Consider the following 17,752-nt stretch of genomic DNA (forward strand, 5'->3'; position numbering starts at 1 on the left):
ACTGGGGACTCTAGCAAAGCTGAGCCACAATTTAAAAAAGTTCACCCAGTTATGTGTCTGTGGCATTTATGTATCCGATGGTAATACTGGAAAACAAAGTGCTTAGGGCCACGGCCAAGACTCATAAAGTAGCTGTGTTCAAGAATCAACATACTACACTAGGAGAATCAATAACACTATCTGAATTCTGAGTTTCTATAGATGCCAATCATTCTAAACTTCATGGGATAAATGGAGATGCCAAAACTGTTCGGAAGCAAAAAGCTACTAGTCCCGCTCATCTAATGAGAATTTGTGCTTCATATGAAACTCTGAGATGTTATTACCTCTTGATCTTCTATCCTATTTTATTTATCTAATTGCTTGAGGACAAGCAACAGTTTAAGTTTGGTGTTGTGATGAGCGGATATTTTATACGCTTTTTGGGGGTATTTTCATATAGATTTTAGTAGGATCTAGCTACTTTTTAATATATTTTTATTAGTTTTATTGCAAAAATCATATTTCTGGACTTTACTATGAGTTTGTGTATTTTTCTATAATTTCAGGTATTTTTTGGCTAAAATTGAGGGACCTGAGCAAAAATTTGATTCAGAGGCTGAAAAAGGACTGCAGATGCTGTTGGATTCTGACCTCCCTGCACTCAAAATGGATTTTCTGGAGCTACAGAAGCCCAATTGGCGCGCTCTCAATTGCGTTGGAAAGTAGACATCCAGGGCTTTCCAGAAATATATAATAGTCTATACTTTGCTCAATTTATGACGACGTAAATTGGCGTTTAACCCCAAGTCCTTACCCTATTCTGGCGTTAAACGCCAGAAACAGGTTGCAAACCAGAGTTAAATGCCAGAAACAGGCTACAACCTAGCGTTTAACTCCAAATAAAGTCTCTACACATGGAAACTTCAATGCTCAGCCCAAGCACACACCAAGTGGGCCTCGGAAGTGGATTTTTGCACTATCTATCTTAGTTTACTCAATTGCTGTAAACCTAGGTCATTAGCTTAGTATAAAAACTACTTTTAGAGATCTATTTTGGATCTCATGACAATTTTTCACTTTTTACATTGTATCTCTACGGCATGAGTCTCTAAACTCCATGATTGGGGGCGAGGAGCTCTGCTGTGTCTTGATGAATTAATGCAATTACTTCTATTTTCTATTCAACACGCTTGTTTCTGTTCTAAGATATTCACTCATACCTAACCATGAAGAATGTGATGATCCGTGACACTCATCATCATTCTTTACCTATGAACGCGTGCCTGAAAACCACTTACGTTCTATCTGTAATAGCTTGAGTGTATATCTCTTGGGTTCCTGGTTCAGGAGTTTGATTCTCCTGACAACAGAGCGTTCAACTCCATGAATCTAGAGTCTTCGTGGTAAAAGCTAGAATCAATTGGCAGCCATGCTTGAGATCCGGAACGTCTAAACCTTATCTGTGGTATTCTGAGTAGGATCTCGGAAGGGATGACTGTGACGAGCTTCAAACTCACAAGTATTGGGCGTAGTGACAGACGTAAAAGGATCAATGGATCTTATTCCAATACAAGTGAGAGCCGACAGATGATTAGCCATGTACATGGACCTTTTTCACTGAGAGGACGGGAGGTAGCCATTGACGACGGCGAAACCCAACATACAGCTTGCCATGGAAGGAGCCTTGCGTGCATGAAGAAGAAGATGGAAGGAAAGCAGTGAGTTAGAGACAAAGCATCTCCAAAACCTCAATCTGCTCTCCATTACTGCATAACAAGTATTATTTAATTTATGCTATTTATTCTTCATAAACATAATCATTTTCATTACTAATTTCCTGACTAAGAGTTACAAAATAACCATAGCTTGCTTCAAGCCGACAATCTTCGTGGGATCGACCCTTACTCACGTAAGGTATTACTTAGACGACCCAGTGCACTTGCTGGTTAGTTGTGTGGAGTTGTGAATCATAATTTCGTGCACCAAGGACCGAGTTTCTGCTATAAAGCTATAAGTGGTCTTGGAAAGGTTAGAAATTATTGTGGCTAGGTCAGAGAGGCTTTATTGAGGCATCTCTATCTACTGTTGAGAGGGTTGGAACTGTCTGTTGTTGAACCTATTTTGATTAGTTCCACCCTGATTATTGAAGCTTTGCTGCCTCCCTTGTTGTTCTCTCCACCCAAAGTTAGGGTGATTCCTCTATCCCTGGTTAAAATTGTTTATATAAGGATCATTATTGGGATTTCTGGAAGAATTTTCCCTGTAATGCACTTCCTCTATGGTGGTCTGAGCAATGTCACCAACGTCTCCATCATAGAATGCCTCTTGAGTGTTGACAGCTAAAACTTGCATCCCGCTTAAGTGTTGGGAGATCATGTTAATCTATTGGGACATAAGCTTGTTTAGAGCTAAAATGGCATCCAGTGTGTCCACTTCCATGACTTCTCTCTTCTGAGCACTCCTAGTGTTGACAAGGTTCATCTCAGAAGTGTACATGTATTGGTTATTGGCAACCATCCTAATAAGCTCATGTGCTTCCTCCGGCGTCTTCTTCATGTGCAATGATCCGCCTGCAGAGTGATCCAGTGACATCTTGGCCAATTTAGAGAGGCCATCATAAAACATCTCTAGCATGGTCCAGTCTGAGATCATGTCCGGAGGGCATCTCCTGATCAGCTGCTTGTACCTTTCCCAGGCCTCATAGAGGGATTCTCCCTCTTTCTATCTGAAGGTCTGAACTTCCACTCTAAGCTTACTCAGCTTCTGGGGTGGAAAGAACTTGGCCAGAAATCCAGTGATCACCTTGTCCCATGTGTCTAGGTTTTTCTTAGGCTGAGAATCTAGCCATAGCTTTGCTCTGCCCTTACAACAAAAGGAAAGAGTATGAGCTTGTAAACCTCCGGGTTCACTCCATTCGTCTTAATAGTATCACAGATCTATAGGAAATCAGATATGAACTTGTTGGGATCCTCCTATGGGAGTCCATAAAACTGACAGTTCTGTTGCACCAGAGTGACCAGTTGAGGCTTGAGCTCAAAATTATTGGCACCTATGGCAAGTTCTGATATGCTGCGCCCATAGAAGTCATCAGTGGGTGCAGTGTATGAGCAAAGCACTTTCCTGGCGTGCTCCTCAATGTTTGGATTTCCTCCAGCCATATTGGCCTCTTCAACTTCCTTCTCAAAAGTTTTCGTGAGATTCTCTCTGGCTTTGCAAGCTCTAGCTTGTTGCAAACGCCGCCTTAAGATCCTCTAAGGTTCAGGATCAGGATCAAGAAGGGGTTCTTTATCCCTGTTCAACAAGAAACAAAGAAAAAGTGGGAGCCTCTATGTCAGAGTATAGAGGACTCCCAGTGAGGTATCCTAAAAAAGAAATAAAGTAAGATAAAGTACACAATTAACAAAAAGATTCAAAAATAAAGATGGAAGATTTAGCCTAAGAATTTTTGAAAATTAAAAAGAAAGGGGTTCAAAAGTTTTCGAAATTTAAAAAGAAAGAAAAAGAAAAATTAAAGAAACACCAAAATTAAAAATTGAATAAAATAAGATAAAGTAAACAATTAACTAAGAAAAGATTTGAAAATAGAGATGGAAGATTTAATTTAAAGTTTTTTCAAAAATTAGAAAGAAAAAGTTTTAAAAATTTTTGAAATTCAAGAAGAACGAAAGAAAAACTAAAGAAACACCAAATTTAAAATTTGAAATTAAATAAGAAATATCTAAAATAAAACTCGAAAATCAAGAAAAAGATAAATAAGATAAAGATCGAAAATCAAGAAAGATAAACAAGATAGGATTCAAAAATTTAAAAAGAAAATTAATTGAACCAAAAAGAAAATCACTAATGGGACACCCAACTTAAAATGTGAAATTAAATAAAAATATGATAACTAAAACAAGGAAATTTTAAAAATAAGGGAAAGATAGATAAAATAAAACTCGAAAATTAAGAAAAACAAACAAAATAAAATTCAAAAATTAAAGAAAGGAAAAGGAAATACTAAAAGATAACTAAGATAAAATCAAAAATTAAGAAAATAAACAAAATAGGAATCGAAAATTAAAAAGGAAAAATAATAAAAACTAATAAAAATACCTAATCTAAGCAACAAGACAACCGATAGTTGTCAATCACGAACAACCCCTTGCAACGATGCCAAAAACTTGGTGCGCGAAATTATAACTCGCACAACTTCACCGGCAAGTGCACCGGATCATCCAAGTAATACCTCAGGTGAGTGAGGGTCGATCCCACGAGGATTGTTGGATTGAGCAAGCAATAGTTATCTTGCTGGGCTTACTCAGTCAAACGTAAAAGATGGTTGTTGTTGTAAACGCATAAACAGTAAAATAGCAAGTAGAGAAAGCAAATAACAGATTTGGAGTAATACAATCATGAGAAAATAGTTAATGTCTCGGAGATGTTTATCTTTTTGGATTTAAGACGTCTTACCAACTATTTCAACAATGAGTGATTCATTCTATAGCAAACCATAAGTGATTAAAACCTAATCTCTTAGCGATTTAATCTCCTCTAATCCTCATCAAAAGCCACTCTCGTGGTCATTCAATTCAGATCAGAGGGTGAAGTGCAGAAGACTAGTTTAGCGCCACAAAACCACAATCACCCAAAGCTAACAGGATTTTATGTCACATATCCTAATTAGTCCAGGTAATTCGCAATTTAGGAAGAGTGTTTTCAAGCTGTAGCTCAAGCGAGATTGCTCTCTCGAGAATCCCAAGAGCTCATGTAGATCAAGGGTCATACTCTCGTTCCACCCATATTCATAAAATTAAGAACGAAAACAACACCTTAGAATTGAATCAAACATTAATTAAAATAGAAGAATAATAACTTTAATCCATAGAAATAAATAGAGCTCCTAACCTTAACCAGGAGGTTTAGTTGCTCATGACTTTACAAAGAAAATAGGTTTCTAAAAAGGATGTGGAGGAAGAAGATCTGATGTCCCTAAACCTCAGTGATCTCCTCCTTAAATAATAAATGCTAAATCTAAAAGATATTATTTTAAATTAAAAATTATAAAGATAAAATAAGATAAGCCTAAAAGTTGCTAAATCTACTTTGGAGGCCCAAAAGCATGTGGAACGAGCTGTATGCTGGCATTCAGCGCCAGTCTGCGCGTTGAATGCCAGAAAAAGGGGGAGCAAAATTCTGTTTTTATGCCCCTCTGCTAGCGTTGAACGCTAGGTTGGGAGTTCAACGCCCAGGGGGAGCTGTCAGCATTTTTCTGTTTTGCTCCAGACTTCTCCAAACTACTCCGAATTTCACCTAAAACCATAAAAATACAAGAAAAACTCAAAGTAGCATCCAAAGGTGAATTTTGCACTAAAATACAATAAAACATAATAAAATCTTACAAAAAAAAATAGTATAAAAAAACTAGAAAAAGGGTATAAGATGCTCACACATCATATATTATATTCTTTGACTATATATTATTATATGAGCTTTAGAACTGTCGTGGCACTCCGTTATCATTTACTTTACGACATGATGTAAGGCTTAGGGTAATAGGGTGTAACACCCTAACTTTCAGCACGTCATGATCATACCAAAATTGAGGCGTTACTGACCTGTTTTCCTTATTTACTATTTAATATTAAGCCTTTAGTTAGGTATCGCATTTCAATTTTAAGAAAATGCCGGAAAATTTTATTTCTCATTAATCAAAATCATACATCAAAGAGCACAAGTAATAATAATCACATAATTAATAATAATAATAAATATTATACAAAAGAATTCAAATGAGACTCAGATACAATTCCTATCCTTCTATATAAAATAAAATCTAAAGCAACAAGGGCGAGAGAACTTTATAAGTAAATCTACTAATCGTCCGCAGCTTCATACTGAATCTTTGAATCTGTCACTGAAAGGATGGAAGATTTTGGGGTGAGAACAATCCACACATTCTCAATAGGGAATGGGAATGCCGTAAAAGCAATGAATATAAAGCAAATAATTAACTTACTCAGTAAAACCATTTTATTAAACCTTTGAAAATACTTTTTACTTTTACTTTATATAATTAATTACCTTTTTTAAATTTTCAAACTTACACAAATCTCAATCACAGCCTCAATTCTCAATCACCTCAATATACCAACTAATAGCACAAGAAACAGATCAACACACAAACAAATTACAATAAGACAAATAGCACAATCACAGAGAAACTAGATAAGTAAACACAATCAAATACAAATGTGCAAACAACATGATGCATGTCTATTCCTAACGCAGGCCATGAGCTCAGGTGTCGGTTGCCTACCCACTCCCGACATTACCTGGGCACGAGTCCCAAATATGGCTTTCCAGATGCATACTATGTGCTTATAAGTCTTACGGCTAAGCCTTATACAGTGTGACTTTCAATGTTCTTACATCTGGAAAACAGTTCTCAGTCTGTGGGCGTCCCCACTATACATTTCGCACTAAGGCCCGATCAAAGTCGCATCTGCTCTCCTGTGGCAGACAACATTTTAAAGCTTTTTCTTTATCCTTGGCCTCTGCTCTCCTATGGCAGAGAACCTTTTAGTTAATACATTCTTTTCATCTTTGTTCTCTGCTCTCCTGTGGTAGAGATTCCTTTCCTTAATAAACTTAACTCAAATCATTACTTAAACCAAACCCCTTTCCCAAAAGATAGAATTTAAAACATTATACTTTTCTTAATAAATCGAATTCAAAATAGAATAAATCTTTTTCCAACTAAATAAATCTCAAATAATTTTACTTTCCAAAACCAAATCTTTTAAAATAGCATTTCAAATAAAGTCCCAAATTTGATAAAAATTCCGGCAGCATTTCCTCTAAAATTCGGACTATGTCACCCTTCCACGGTCCCGACCAAATCATTTTCGATTCTCAAAGATCGTCCTTGATACATCAGACATTCCAAATCCAATTCCAAATCATTTTACAAATCTAAAAGCTAACCAGGTTCAATTTCAAAATCATTTCTCAAAATAAGCTTGTAAATCAGATTTTTAATACAAAGTTCGCTTCTTAATGTAAATACATGTTTAAATCATGTTTTCAAAACAAAATCACTTTTTCGTATACTTTTACAAAAATTCAGACAAAACATTCTCTTAAAAATTAGACTTCAACACCCCTCCAGGCTCCCTCATTTTCTCAATAATCAACCTACTTTATTTCAGTTTAGTAACCAATGGTTCACTTTAACATTCAATACAACAATACCCAATCAAACTAGCATATTCAATTAACAACAATCACAACCTAATCAAACAAACAAGTCAATAACCACCATCTAACATAATAAATTAAAATCAGAATTTCCAGCAATTTAGTCACAGTCACGATTTTAACTCAAAATCAATCTTAAAAACCAAAATCAGCATTACCTAGCATTTTCAAAGTCATCATTCAAATATATTTCAAACGAGGAACAAAACATGCTTTCACAATTACAAACACCCAACACATTTTCAATAAACTTTCACACCAACATACACGTTCTTTTAACAAAGATCTCAAACTATATAAAACCACCAAGAGACACAACCAGTCACACATCTACTCCGCATCCAAAATCCATCACAGATCAAGCATTCATATATTTGCAATAATTCAGTAAACTTCTTAGGCATTCAAAGTTTAAAATATTTTAATTTAATAAAATATCCCCTACCTCAGCTAGTCGAAATCCATAAATTTAAGTGTGACTCTAACTTCATTCCAACTCGCAGCAGCAGCAACAACTTTAAACCGAATCAGTAACAGCAATGCCATCAAACAATTTGCAGTGGTATTGAAATAACCCTAACATATTAACATCTCAACATTCTTGATCAACCATGAAAACAGGACGGCAACAATGAGGGTTTTAGAACAAGGACAACTTACTAAAACTTGAAAAGAACGGAGGAATGGAGCAGCAACAGTAACAGCTTTCTTTAAGCACAAGCAACCCCAAGGCCACCATCACGGCAGCAGTGACTTTGGCACACAAAAGGGGAACCAAAAACAGAGACAAGGCTGAGCAACTAACGGAGATGGTGGCTTCAGCAACAACAGCGGCGGCGACTCCCGCCCGTGACATGGACGAGCTCCCATGACGATGACGGCGACTGGGTGCAGTGGCGTTGACTGGATCGGCTTCCCCTCTCTCTCTCTCATCTTCGTGCACTGTCTTTCTCTCTCTCTTGGAAGCTCGACAGCGGCTGGTCATCGGCGGAGCGCGACGGCTCCTCTTCATCGACAGCGGCGGTGACTGGCGCAAGAAGGCGGCGGTCCCAAGCTCGCGACTCTCATCCTCCACGTCGCTCTCTCTCTCGCTCATGAGCTCTTTCTCCTCGCGGCTCTGCTCCTCGATTGCCGTGGCGGGGTGGCGGTGCGACAGACGATGGTGACGGCGCTGCAGGGCCCGACAAACAGAGGTGGCGACGGTGCTAAGCCCCCTTTGGCGACGCTCTTCCCTCTCTTCTCTCGGATCCCACTCTCTCTTCCCTTTCTTTTCTTTTCTTTTCCAGGTTCCAACCGTGTGTGTGTGTTAGGACTTAGGAGTGAAAAGGGGTGATGGGTGAGGTAAGAGGCGGTGAGAGTGAGAGAACGTGTCACATTGAGGGATGCACGGGTGTGGAGGAGGAGGGTTATGTGTGTGTGTGTGTTGGGTAGAAGGGATTATGGTTAGTGAAATTAGGATTTAAAATTGGGAATTTAGGGTTTGAATAAAGTTTTAATTTAAAACCACATTTAATCTAATATAATTAATTTTAAGAATACTTATTTATTTCTCAAATTACTAAAATTTTAAATTTTAATCAAGCAAAACCCAAATTACTAATTTCAATTAATTAAAAACATCTAATTGAAATTGAAATTTGTATAAATTCGAATTAATTTAAAATTCGAAATTTCATAACTTTAGTTTATTTCCTTTTTAGTAAAAGCAACTTTCTAAAATAAAACTATATATATATAAACATAAATAATTCATTATTTATTTTTTAAAAATTTGGGGTCTTATATAGAGTGTTACAACTTTCATACATTTTGTCTCTCTCTTTTACCACAATTTTTTTTTCTCTTATCTTCTCATCTCTCATCTTTTCAAACACTACCTTTTACTGTAGCAAAAAAAATTTCTTTTCTAATAAAAGTGAAGCAATAAATACTATACACAAGGCAGCACTAATAGCTACACTACAATCAACACAAGTTTAGACGTTTGTTTACAAGTTTTTTATTTAATGATAGTTTTTTACTTTATGATGTAAGTAGAATTTTTTTTTTTTTGGTTTTGAATATAAAAATAATAATTTAGGTTGTTATTGTTGAAATTAGTTAGTGTTTGTTTGTTAGTAATAATGATTTTTAATGTGCTGTTGTATTGAATTAGTGTATTAAAATTATATTCTTTTAATTAGTTTATTATTTTGTTGTTGCTGTATCGCATATTAAATTAAATAAATTGACATAAATATATTAAATTGTATTAACATATAAATATTAAATATTGAATACATAATATTTAATTTTTTAAGGAAAATATATATTATTTACATATATTAAATAAATATAATTTATATAATATATTATTTTAATATATATATATATTTGAATGAAATATATTAAATATACTTTTGGGTTATGACAAATAATATTTAATTTTTTGTTATGGAAAATATATATTATTTATATATACTAAATATATTTTATACAATATATTATTAAAATCATATTTCATATATTTAAATATATTAAAAAATTCTTTTAAATAATTATTTAATTTTATATTTTATAATATTTAATTAAGTTTTTATTCTCTGTTAATAAATAATTGAATGCAAATAAAATTATATTGTAAATATTGCAAAGCTTTATAAGAAGCTTTTCAATCACCAAAATTTTTTTCAATTAATTACCTTTTTTTAATAAATTATGCTTTGCGATAATTTATCTTATAATTAAATTTGGACTGCACTTCAGCAATCACAAATTTTATTTTTAGAGATGAGTTAGCTTCAACCAATGTCTTTATCACTTCTACATTTATATCTGAGTTCAATTAAACATGATCTTAAGAAATAATAGTATTGGTGCACTCGTACTACCATCGTACTCCTTATCACCCAAAAAAATTTTCTGTTAGATTTTGTTTAGTAAAATTTTTATCTTTTAAAAATAGCTTATGAAAGTTATCTTTTAAAAGACAGCTTTTTAAAAGTTATAGCACCTGTATTTGGTAAAATTAAATTAAAAAAATAGCTTTCAATAAGTACAAGAACCACAATTATGTTTTGTAAAATAATTTTTAAAATTAAAAAAAATTATAATAGACATAAATATAAAAATTAAATTTAAAAACCAATTAATGTTTGACATTATATTAGACTTTTTAAATTTGATAAGCACAAACCAACTTTCAAAAGTTTCACCTTAGATGCTTTCAAAAACACTTCTATTTTTTAAAAGCTGCAAGTACAAGCACATGGTCTTTTTAATTTCCCAAATACAAAATAAAGAGTTTGTACTTTTAAAAAGCACAAGCACCTCTTCAAAAAATTTTAATAAACCAAGCCTTAATAGCTTTAATAAGTCAATCATAGCTTGTTCCGTATTGTACATACTTGGCATAAAATGTGGTTTGTTTAGATTTACACACTCGGTATTTCACACCTGCTATTTCAATCATAGCATTTGTTACGGGATACTAGGACTGAGACTCGATATTGTGTTTGGCAGCAACAAACTGGAACTAAAATTTTAGTCTTGGGACACAATTTCAATCCATTCAATACTTCTAAAAAGTCAGCACACAAGGGACTGAAATTTTTGTTGGCGGGGATTGAAACTTTATTAATTTTAAATTTTCATTCTACCTCTTTCCATCTTTCCCTCTTCAACTTTCTGTAACCTCATCTCACACTCCCTCCATATCCTCTTTCGCAACCTTCTTCATTGACGGCGGCAAGCACGGCTCCTCACTCCCTCACCGGTGACGTCGTCGCCTCCTACTTTCCGTCCTTCCTCCAACCGCAACACCTCTCTCTCTCTCTCTCTCTCTCTCTCTCTCTCTCTCTCTCTCTCTCTCTCTCTCTCTCTCTCGTATGCATTGGCGACATCTCCTCTCATTCCCTCATGTGAGGAGTTTTTATTCTGCATATTGATAATTTATTCAACCACCTTTTTGTACTCATCTTTCTCCTGAACATGGATAATGCAGTGAGGTACCGACCATGGTAGCGATCAACAACGCACATCATGTTCGTGGCGTCTTACAATTGCTATGAGTTCCAGAACGATGAGAGAGACATATTTCTGAAAGCCACAAGAGGTGAGAGGCGCAAACCCTACCATGAAGAAGTGAAGACGAGGGAATGGGATAAGGTTCACAACCAGCTTCCTCATATCAGAATTCAATTGTCCAGGGAAGTTTTTGAACATTAGATATTTGATTCATTAACATAAATTGAATTCCTAATTGCGAAAAAAAGAAAAATAAAGTTTGTGGTTGATTGTTACTTGAGTTGAATTCATTGGAGGCCATTTGAAATTTTCTAATAATGATGATTCTAATGACACGAGGAAGAAGAAAAGGGAGGGATTTTTTATTTTTTAATTAATAAGGGTATTTAAGTAATTTTACTTGTCTTAGTTTCTATTTTTATCTCAAACCAAACAAGATATTGAAACATAACTCAATCATGTACACTTTACACTAAACACAATACCGGGACTTATTTCAATCTTTGTCTCCTAGTTTTTGTCTCTCCGTCTCAGTCTCAATCTCTCTTCCAAACACTACCTTATTATACTATTCAATAATAATAATAATAATAATAATAATAATAATAATAATAATAATAATAATACTTACCTGCATTGACATATTCAGAAAACTATAGTGAATTCATGGCATCCAAATCCAAAGTGTGCATGAAAGAATGCTCTTCATAGGAATGTTAGTTTGCTAGTGTGTTTGCCACATATGTAACATCCGGCTCAACTATTAAATCATATTCATTCCCATCTTCATTTGGACCAATAATTTGATAATTGCTTTCAAATTCCTCTTTGCTTTCAATATTATAACCCATCCCGTCGATGTTAAGCTTTGGTAAATCAAGAAAACCAATTCTTTAAACTCAATAACTGACACATGTTCTTGCATTTGTTGGAAGATCGAAAACACCTCTTGCATACTTGCTTCTCCAGCCACATACAATATTTGAAATTGCATGAAATTATCAAATACTAACATAGGTTGTGTAAGAACCGAAAATTAATAACTGTTTTATTAAAATAAAATAATAAATTAATTACTCAGAATACGTTCAAAACTTTAGAATAGTTAATTTGAAAATTTAAGGGTGAGATTTGGATTCAGTGAATTTTTTTAACTAGAAAATTGTAATTTTTTGCAAAAAATTGCGTAATATCACATACTAGTAAATTAGCTGGCAGTACCGGCTTAAGTTTGTTCGGTACTATGAAAGAGAAAATAAACTGTAAAAAAAATTATGAAAATATTTAAAATTAAAAATTGGGCACTAATTCTAAAGGTTTGGCCCAAAGTTAGGCTAAATAGGCCAAAAACGCTAAGCGATTGGACCGGGCCCAAGCCCAACATATAAATAACCAATTAATGAGCCAATTCATCTCATAACTCACCAAGAGAGGGAAGAGAGCAGCTGCATTGGGGAAGAGTGAAACCCTCCAAAACACTCTTCATCTTCCTTCTTCATTTGCTTGTAACTTGACCTACGGTGCTCCAATTCACGTCCCGTTTGTGACTACGCGAAACTCTCACCGAGTCCGTCAGTTCTAGCAAGGAATTACTGGTAAGAATTCAAAATTCACACTCCATTCTTCAGCCCTAACAAATTTCAAAATTTAGGTTTGGGTTTTGAGTATTATTAAGGTTAAGAATTTTAGATTTAGCTTTCGATTTACACGTGCATACCCCGTCTTAGATAGTTGTAACTAGATTAGGCTATAGACAAATACCTTTTAAGATTGATGATAGAACCTTCATTTACAATTTAATCTATTTTCCGATTGTTGGGCTGGAAATGATTTTGGGGTCTGATTAGTTTTCAATGAACTGAGTGCTATTGGATTGCTTCGAGCGATCGATTTGATTTATGTTGGAAGGAGAATGAGGAGCAGTTGCAGCTGAGGGTTATTACCTGAACTCTGTAATGGTGAACTATAGTGGGAGGAGTGTCAGGGTTATACACTCTTGGCTGCGAATACGTGGGGCGATGAACAAAAGTTAGAACAAATTCCTGTAGTTAGGGAGTTTTCCAAAGTATTCCCTAAAGATATTCCCAAATTTTCACCTCAAATGGAGATTGAATTTGCGATAAATTTGGTATCGAGATCCGGTCCAATTTTAATTGTGCCATACAGAATGATTCTGATAGAGCTGGCTGAACTTAAGACTCAATTGGAAGAGCTTCTGAACAAGAGGTTTATTCGACTGAGTGTATCTCGGTGGGGAGCGCCAGTTTTATTGGTGAAAAAGAAAGATGGAGGAATGCGACTGCGTGTGGATTATCGACACTTGAACAAGGTGACGGTAAAGAACAAGTACCCATTGCTGAGAATCGATGACTTAATGGATCAATTGCATGGAGCTGGAATATTTTCAAAGATTGCTTTGAGATCTGGTTACCATCAGATTAGGGTGAAGGAGGATAATATTCCAAAAACCACATTTGGAACACATTATGGTCACTACGAATATGCAGTGATGTCCTTTAGGTTGACGAATGCACCTGCTCTATTCATGGATTACATGAAGAGAGTATTTCATCCCTTTTTGGACAAGTGTTTGGTGGTGTTCATAGATGATATTTTGGTTTATTCAAAGACGGCAAAAGAGCATGAAGAGCATCTGAGGGTTGTGTTACAGATTTTAAAGGAGCAAAAGTTGTATGCGAAGTTGTCAAAGTGTGAATTCTGGAAGGAGGAAGTAAATTTCTTGGGTCACGTGGTAAGTAGAGGAGGAATAGGAGTGGATCCTTCAAAGGTTGAGGCGATAATGGAATGGGAAAGACTGACGTTAGTGACTGAGGTTCGGAGTTTTTGGAGTTAGCCGGATATTATAGAAGATTCATTCACAAATTTTCGCAAATCACGTTGCCCGATGACTAAGTTAACTAGAAAAGGTACACTGTTTGTATTGACGTCAAAAATGCGAGGAAATTTTCTAAACCCTGAAATAAAAGTTGACTTCAGCGCCGGTTTTAATTTTACCTAAACCACATGAGCCGTTTGAGGTTTATTGTGACGCCTGTTGAAAGGCTTGGGTTGTGTGTTAATGCAATACCAAAATGTGGTAGCACATGCTTTGCATCAGCTAAGACCACATGAGGTAAATTACCCAACTCATGACTTGAAATTAGTAGCAGATGTGTTTGCATTGAAGATTTGGAGGCACTACTTATATGGAGTATGGTTTAGAGTCTTTTTTATTATAAGAGTCTCAAGTACATCTTTGATCAGAAAGAGCTCAATATGCGTCAAAGGAGGTGGATGGAGCTACTGAAGGATTACGATTTTAAGTTGAGTTATCATCCCAGGAAGGCTAACATTGTAGCGGATGCCTTGAGCCAGAAGTCGTTGACCGTCGCTTAGATGAGGATCAAAGAAGAGGAGTTGGTTGACCAGTTTGCAGAGCTTAAGTTGGATATTAGTGAAGTTGACAGAAGAGCTTTGTTTGAATCAGATGCATGTTTCAAGTACATTTAAGTCAGAAATTCAGAGGGCCCAGAAAGATGAGCAAGAGCTTCAGAGATTGTTTCAACCGATTGATAAAGAGAGGCAAGGAGGATTCACTAAGGACAGAAAAGGGTTATGGAGGTATAAAGGGAGGATTGGTGTGTCGAATGTTGGGAGTTTGAGGCAAGAGTTGTTGTCGGAATCTCATAACAACGGATTTTTTATTCATCCAGGAAGTACGAAGATGTATCACGATTTGAAAAAAATGTTGTGGTGGCCTGGAAAAAAAGGCGATGTAGCTTCACTTGTGTCCAAGTGTTTGAAGTGTCAGAAGGTGATGATAGAGCACCAAAGACCGTCAGGAATGCTACAGCCTCTTGAGATTCCTCAACGGAAGTGGGAACGAGTTATAATAGACTTTATAACGGGTTTGCCAAGGACATGGTCAGGATTTGATGCGGTTTGGGTGATCTTGGATTGCTTAACCAAGTCCGCTCATTTTTTGCCTATTCGAGTGAACTATTGACTGGAGGAATTGGCGAAATTGTACATCAAGAAAATAGTAAGGTTGCACGGTATGCCAATGACGATAGTTTTGGATCGAGATCCCTGATTTGCGTCAAGGTTTTAGGGATCTTTTCAAAGAGCTTTTGGTACAAGATTATGTCTCAACACGGCGTATCATCCACAAACTGATGGACAGCCAGAAAGCACTATTTAGATATTGGAAGATATGCTAAGGGCATGTGTTTTGGATCAACCGGGAAGTTGGGACCATTACATGCCATTGGTGGAGTTTGCATACAACAACAACTTTCATGCGAGGATTGGGATGGCTCCGAATGAGGCTTTGTATGGACGGAATTGCCAGTCTCCAATTTGTTAGTATGAAGTTGGTGAAACAAGTGTGTTGGGACCAGGATTGGTAGCAGAGACCACTGAGAAGATCAAACAAATTCAAGCTAGGATTCTAACTACGCAAAGCCGACAAAAGAGTTGTGCGGATCAGAGGAGAAAACCTTTAGAGTTTGAAGAAGGTGAGCACGTGTTATTAAAGGTTACTCCAACAACTGGGATTGGAAGAGTGATTATGGCGAAGAAGTTGAATCCGAGATATTGGGCCATTTGAAGTGTTAAGGCGAATCGGGCCGGTGGCTTATCAAGTAGCTTTTCCACCGCGTTTGTCTAACCTGCATGACGTATTTCATGTGTCACAACTCCGTAAGTACACATCGGATGCAGCTCATCTGTTAGAACTCGAGTCAGTTGACTTGAAGGAGAGCCTGACATTTCAGGTCACGCTGGTGAAGATTAGTGACACTAGTGTGAAGAAGCTGCGCAGACAGGAAGTTTCGTTGGTGAAAGTGGCTTGGAAGAGAGCTGGAATGGAAGAGCATACTTGGAAATTAGAATCAAAGATGCGAAAGGATTATCCCGAATTATTCTCAGGTAATTCCTAAATTTTGGGGACAAAATTTCTAATTTGGTGGGGAGAATGTAAGAACAAAAAATTATTAACCGTTTAATTAAAATAAAATAATAAATTAATTGTCCGGAATAGGTTCGAAAATTTAGAAGTGTTAATTTGAAAATTTAAGGGTGAGATTTGGATTCAGTGAATTTTTTCCAAGTAGAAAAATGTAATTTTCTGCGAAAAATTGCGTAAAATCGCGTACTGGTAACTTAGCCGACAGTACCGGCTTAAGTCTGTCTGGTACTGTGAGAGAGAAAATAAAACTATAGAAAAACTCAGAAAAATATTTAAAATTGAAAATCATGTGCTAATTCAAAAGGTTTGGTCCAAAGTTGGGCCAAACGGGCCAAAAACGCTAAGCGATTGGACCGGGCCCAAGTTGGACCCAAGCCCAACATATAAATAACCAATTAATAAGCCAATTCAGCTCATAACTCACCAAGAGAGGGAAGAGAGAAGCTGGATTGAGGAAGAGTGAAACCCTCCAAAATACTATTCATCCTCCTTCTTCATTTTCTTGTAACTCGAGCTATGGTGTTCTGATTCGCATCCCGTTTATAGTTACGTGAAGCTCTCGCTGAGTCCGTCAGTCCTAGCTAAGCATTGCTGGGAAGAATTTGAAATTCACACTCCATTCTTTGGTGCTAACAAAATTTTTAAATTTAGGTTTGAGTTTTTAGTAGATGTTTGTGATTTGGTTGTTTAGGTACCAACCAATAGGGATGTTCAAAACCAATCCGATCCGAATAAAACCGAGCAACCGAACCAAAAAACCCAATAACTGAACAAATCAAAAATCGAAAAACTTGAAAAATAAATTTTTACAATTTTTTTGGTTCGGTTCAATTTTTGGTTCTGATATCAAAAACCTGAACCAAACCAAACCGAACCAATAGATTTAAATATATATAACTTAATTTTACAAAAATACCCCCATTTACCCTAATCCTAATATACCACTACATGATGTGTGTCTCTCTTTCTCACTCACTTACACCGCACACTGCCTCACTCATGCTCATTGACGCTATACTCTCCTCTCTAAGTCACAAACCCACACCTCTACTCCTCTTTGCCGTCACCATCCAGCAACCACCATCATTCTCAGTCTCTCAGCACCGTCATTCTCAGTCTCTCTGCATCGCTTAGCGCCATAGATTTCACTGTTAGAACCTGAGAATTTGAGCAACTGAGCGAGCCCCTCTTCCTGCACCTTTCGTCTCCGACAATCGCTGTGCCGTCGTGCTCCAACCATTTGGGCCTTCGTCTCTGGTTTTTGGTTTGTTGTCGTTGAAGTCATGTTATTCGTTCGCCCATTCGTCTGCCTCGTTGAAGCTGTGACGTAGACATCTCCCTCGTAGCCACTGACGCACTGTCGTATCTCCATTTCTAACCCCGTCATCTCCGTCGTCTCACCATCCAACGTCTCTGTCGTCCTCCCCTGCATCTGGAAACTTTGCTAAACTTTTAATTATTTGTTTTTTCGTTATGATATTTTGCTAATTTACTCTAATTCTTTTTCTAATTTTTAGTTCTTTTCTGATTCTTCCTCATGAGTTTTTGTCTAGGATT

This window comes from Arachis hypogaea, chromosome 19, assembly GCF_003086295.3.
Source record: "Arachis hypogaea cultivar Tifrunner chromosome 19, arahy.Tifrunner.gnm2.J5K5, whole genome shotgun sequence".
NCBI classification, from domain to species: domain Eukaryota; kingdom Viridiplantae; phylum Streptophyta; class Magnoliopsida; order Fabales; family Fabaceae; genus Arachis; species Arachis hypogaea.